The sequence below is a fragment of the Lepidochelys olivacea genome (assembly GCF_965140295.1).
Source record: "Lepidochelys olivacea isolate rLepOli2 genome assembly, chromosome: 7".
NCBI classification, from domain to species: Eukaryota; Metazoa; Chordata; order Testudines; family Cheloniidae; genus Lepidochelys; species Lepidochelys olivacea.
Genome location: NC_140417.1, coordinates 72,057,609 through 72,063,643, shown reverse-complemented (window position 1 = coordinate 72,063,643; position 6,035 = coordinate 72,057,609). Strand labels below are relative to the sequence as shown.

Below are 6,035 nucleotides of genomic sequence, written 5' to 3'. Positions count from 1 at the left end.
CGTATTGCAGACCATAGCAAAAGGAAAGCATTCATTGCATTTACAAAAAGGTCTTTGTAGAGACAGGATTAAGTACACTGTCCAGTTAATTCTGCAACACTGAAAAAGAATTAAAGGGTCTGGATTGAAAAAAACACATGTAATATTTAATTGGGAAGTGACTTGAAAAACAAAGGGACCGTTATTGAATGTCTAATTAGGGGAAAAAAGAGCGTACAGGGAATTTCTGGTGTGTATAGTTTTCCCCATCAAGTATTATTAAGAAATATGAAGTATGTATTTTTTTGATAGCAGTGGCTCTGAATCTAATCCTCCCTCACCCTCTGCCCCCTTATAACATGTTTTTAAATTCTATAGGAGTAAATTAAGATACTTTTTCCAGCGTAGATGTGTATCTCACTGGCACAGTCCAACTGGGGACACACACATGGTAAAAAGGCAATTAATGCTTATTAACTAGGGACCCAATCCTGCAAACACTTACACATATGAGTGGTAATGGGTCTAATGGGTCTACTCACATGTTTAACTTTATGCATGTATGTATGTGTTTGCAAGAGTAGAGTCTTGGTCTGATGAACTGAGCTTTGTGGAGTATGTGGAATTTGTAAAGTGATTATCTTCCACCCAGTCCCCCCGTAAAAATAAACTATCCCACAGAGTCATTCCAATAAATACAATTGTAGGGACTATGCCAGTGTCGCCAGTTTTGTCCTTTTTATTTCCTACGTGGTTCAGTTAGCTGATTAATATATTGCTTTGGAAGGTTGTAACCCATCAAATTGCAGTCAGCCACTTTGATTATTCAAGTGACACAAATAATAAGCATTTCTGAGACACTAACATGCCAATATTTGCCTTTAATTCATGGCATTTTTAATGCTTCACAAACACATACGGAGGTCACCATTAAAAAGTCAGTGATTTTACCATGTTTCATGAGACACTGTCATTTCACTTTATATTTAGGCTAAGAAATAACTGATACTTGTTGAGGAATGTTGATTTTTTAAAATGGTGATCACTTTAGATGTCTTTGCATTTCTCTGTTCCCCCCTTTTCTTATGTCATTTCTCTCTTTCTCTTCTCCTTTTCTTCTGCCCTGGGTAAACTCAGCTATGCCAGGGACCTTCTATCTATCTTAGATATTTACATAGCCTCCATTACCATAATATCTTCACACCTTACAGTCTTTATCTTTATAACATCCCCTTGTTATAGGGAAGTACTATAACCCCTATGGTACAGATGGGTATCTGAGGCAAAGAGACACAAAGGGTGAATTGCTTTACTTTTATTTAATGTGATTATATCCCACAACTAAGCATCATGAATTCTCAGTGATCTTCTAACATTCATCATTTAAAAATACTTCACAAGTTTACCAATCTGTAAATTGTTGTAAGGAACATAGAGAAAACAGATTAGAGATGTTCCTTTTGCCAGATTTCCTTGTGGTCTTCATAGGACAAAATGTGTTTGCCAAGTTGGCACATCAACATTAATAAAATATGTATAGCTACAAACACAGTGAAAAAGGTGCAGTGCAAAGATAATAGAACACTCAAATACAGTCATGACTTTTCTCTAAACAATCAAAGCTGATTGACATATATTTTTATATTCATGGAAGACTTTAGTTAAATTGATATCTTATTATTTAGCTGCCTTTCTAACCCTTTCCTCTGATTCAGGTTCAGCCAACTGTCTTTGACTCATTATATTGAAAACACTTATTAAATGCCAAACTGCAACATTTTATGAGAGAACATCTCAGGATGCAAGCCTACTGGAAGTTAGTTTGGTCACACAGACAAGCTGTAGCTTTGGCTCTAATTGGAAATGCTCCTAATCAACGGTTACAAGAGAAAACAAGAAGCTCATTGTCTGAAGACATATGATTTAACTTGACCAGCTTAGTTGGTTTTGAGTTTCAAACAGTGATTGGGGAAATGTTTTAGACAGTCTGTAGGCATGTGATGTCTGCAGTGGGAACAAAGACATAGAAGATGATACTGCAGTGCAGACTGTATTAAGGTTAACCGTGTCAACCCTTGGAACATGTTTGGAACCTCTTAATAGTCACTCCACTCAAAATAACAAGATCCTGAATGTGTGTGTGTCTAATCTAATTCCCCTCCCCCGGCTTCCGTCAAGACTTCTTTAGAGAAAGAAATAATAGTGAACACAAGAATTTCAGGGTCTAGTAGCAGAAGATGAGGTGATTGAAGCCTTTGGAATGTAGTTGGAGTTGGGAAGAACAGTTAACAGTCTTGCTGTTAAGGTGGAGTTGGAGAGCTCACTCTCCCTGGGGGATCTTAATTGGGAGAACAGCAATGGTGACCATCCATGAGTAAAAATGAAGAGGATGGGGTATGAAGGACTAACAGAGCCTGTCATAGAAATTAAAAGGTGCAAAAATCTTAGGTTAGCTCTCCCCACCTTTTTATGGATGTGGAGCCTTTGGACCAAGGGCATGCACAGCTGGCTGGTTGCCTCATTAGCCTTAAAACATATCTGCTTGCATGCACATGAACTCACATGCTATAGAAACAAACAGTATGCTAGAATTCACAGTTCCTAATACCTCTCTTCTCCCATGTGTAGCTACCTTAGGTATGGAATGGACAAAGTGGTGTGAGTAATATAAGAAGCTATGTGACCGAAACATGCATCCACCTTGAGCACCAAGCTCAAAGGAAATGGATGCTGAAGCTCTGAAATACTCAGACTTTTCTTTTAATTTTTATACATTTATAGATTACCAAGATCTCTTAGGAACTAGACATGCAGAAATGACCAGAGAGAGACTTTTCTTGGAACTCTAGCTGAGACAAGAAGTGGAAGTACTACAAATCTTGTGAGGAAGGCCATTATATAGAATCAAAGGTTTTGGATAGTTCAGATCAAAATGTTGGATAGCTTGGATCAAAATGTTTTTCTGCACTGAATTTGAACTCTAAAACTTCTAGAGGTTTGCCCTACACTAATGCAAGCAGCATGGCCACTGTTTTCAGAGGCCCTAGGCCTGACAAAAATAGACAAATCCTGCCATCAGGAAAAACTCCGTGCCAGGGAAAACCATTACCAAGTTCAGGGCTGGATTAAGGCATAAGCAAGTACCTACATCCCCAGCTCCTAGAATCATGTGTTGACTTCAGAACAGCAGTTTTAATTAAAAATAATGTTTCTAGTCCATCTGGTTACAAAGAGAACCTTAACACTGTGATCTGCATATTAGCAATGCAGTGATGTTTGCTTGAGCTGCAGACAGCCTGAAGTAATAGCTCTCAAGAGGTCTGAAAGGCTCAATTACATTCTATCTGTCAACACTGAAACCCACTGCTCCGTGTTTCCATCATGAACACCAACAGTACTTTTGTAGAGGACTCTTTAGGAGGTCCTCACTGCAGCCACCCTCTCATGGCTTTGATGATATGTTGGAAGGTCCCTCCCCACCCCGCACTGAACACAGAGAGTGTGGCCCAGGAAGGGGAAGCACAGTCTGTTTAAAGAGAAATGGTGGTGGATCTCCCTTTTCTGGATAGTCCCTGCTACTGGCACCCCAAGGAGGGGTAGGGCCATGGTGCAGGTGTGTGTGTGTGAGGTCATGACATGGGGGCATGGCCATAGTGCAGAACAGGGCCATGGAGGAGCCCTATATAGGGGTGTGCCTACTGCCCCAGTTTGATTTAATCCAGCCCTGGGTAAATCAGGAAAAAAAAGGGATTGATACCCATCTACATGCAGGAAGTTTAGAACAGTGGGATGATACAGTGGAGCCAAAAGATGCTTAGTTTTACTGGGCAGAAGTCAAGCCCAGTAAAATTAGGTCGAAAATATAGGGATGTGGCCAGATTTAGAGTTATAGAGGAAAATGATTAGGCAGAAGCAAGATGTCAGTAAAGCACCCCAAAAATGGACTCGCCTGCTCCCTCCCGAAAGCTAGCCCATTAACTTGGGCCAAAATAACTTTGTGATCGGGTGCACAAGCAAGTAGAAATGCCTTAGCGTTGCCAGACATGTACAGTAATCCAATCTCATCCAGGTTGTCCCCACACTCTAAATTGGTTTACAGAGTGGGCATAATGGTGCAGATAGTTCACTCCATATACACTAGCCTGCTTGGGGAAAGAATGAAGAAACTGGCTATGGAATTTAGAAGGGATATAATTCTGTGTTGCACTTGATAGGTTTTTGAGTGGTTCCTATAGAGCCATAGGGTATTTCCATAAGGGATGTGAACAGTATGTCCATATAATCTGAGAAATATTAATTATGTAATGCATAGATATAATAGTTCAGTCACATCTATTATTAGTCATTGCTGAGTAACTCTGATGTAATCATTATCAAATGTATATTTTGTTTAAATAACTCTATATGATGAATGCATTTTAGATATATATAAATGATAGCTTTCTTGCATCAGATTTTTATATGTATCATACAATAATTAAATATATGTCCCCTCTGCACAGAACAATAGTAGAATTCAGGGTATCTCAGCACAGCTTCCAACTGGAGAAGAAATCAGTAATGTGGAGTCTGGGTATATTCTTATATTCTTTACACCCTAGATCAGTCCTTGGACAGAGGTGGTCACAAACAGCACACAAGCAAGCCCCCTTTTCAGGAATTTGAGTCACAACACCAATGACCAGTTCCCAGGGAGCAACTCTGCCCCAAGACTGTATTAGAGAGATTAAGGCAGAGACAGCTGTTTTCTACAGCTCACATGAAGACATTGCATAACAAAACAAACATATAGCATTTCTTCAAAGACTGTGTACTGCTTACAGGCTAAGAAATTAAGAAATTAAAGGTAATTTGCCAAATTGGAGCAAAATAGAATGCCAAAGAATCAAAATGTTCTCTTCATTTATTTTCCTCTGACTAAATGGGGTAAGCCTCAAAACATATTATATAAGAGATAAAAGCAAACATAAATATCTCTTTTTAATCCCTAATGGATGCATTTATGCAATGAGAATGTAGAAATCCCTAGAGTTAAAGGTGGAGAAGTTAAATGCAGGCACTGAGGGAAGAACTGACTCAAAATCAGAAAGAAGACAAAAAGGGAAACATTATGCTCTACTAACTTTCCACAATATATTGTTAAAAATTCTTAATTTCATATATTCATAAAGGAAGACATTCACTTCAGTGTACAGAATCTGCACAAGGCCCTCTGCACCATTTAATTCCTACCTAAGATCCTTAACAAGGATCCTTTCGCTGGACTGTGAAATTCATCCTCGGGTAAATTTCACCCAGATGGAATCTTTATATAAAATGAACTCCTAACATTGTGTTTTAAACATCAGCTTTCTTCTCTGATGTATAGGAGATGGTGGGACAAATACATCCCTGGTGTAATTCTGTTGAAGAGAATGTAGTTACTCCAGTGATGAGTGTGACTCAGTATAACTTTATAACATATCCTAAAATAAGACTAGAATAGCAGGAATGTTGCAAGTCAGCACTGAGGTGCAGTTTCTAACTGTCACATGCTTTCATAAGAACATAAGACTGGCCCTACTGGGTCAGACCAAAGGTCCATCTAGCCCAGTATCCTGTCTTCCGACTATGGCCAATGCCAGGTGCCCCAGAGGGAATGAACGGAACAGGTAATCATCAAGTGATCTATCCCCTGTCACCCAGTCCCAGCTTCTAGCAAACAGACGCTAGGGACACCATCCCTGCCCATCCTGGCTAACAGCCATTGATGAACCTATCCTCCATAGATTTATCTAGTTCTTTTTTGAATCCTGTTATAGTCTTGGCCTTCATAACATCCTCTGGCAAGGATTTCTGCAGGTTCACTGTGCGCTGTGTGGAAAAAATACTTCCTGTTGTTTGTTTTAAATCTGTTGCCTACTAATTTCATTTGGTGACCCCTGGTCCTTGTGTTATGAGAAGGAGTAAATAACACCTCCTTATTTACTCTCTCCACACATCCCCCCCTTAGTTGTCTCTTTTCCAAGCTGAAAAGTCCCGGTCTTATTAATCTCTCCTCAGATGGAAGCTGTTCC

General features: G+C 39.5%; 1 protein-coding gene across 1 annotated transcript in view; it reads left to right on the top strand.

The window, feature by feature from the left end:
- LRIT1 (leucine rich repeat, Ig-like and transmembrane domains 1) overlaps nucleotides 1–6,035 on the top strand; it is a gene marked incomplete at its 5' end in the record, with an annotated part of 62,943 nt that overhangs the window by 31,307 nt on the left and 25,601 nt on the right. The window lies entirely within an intron of this gene.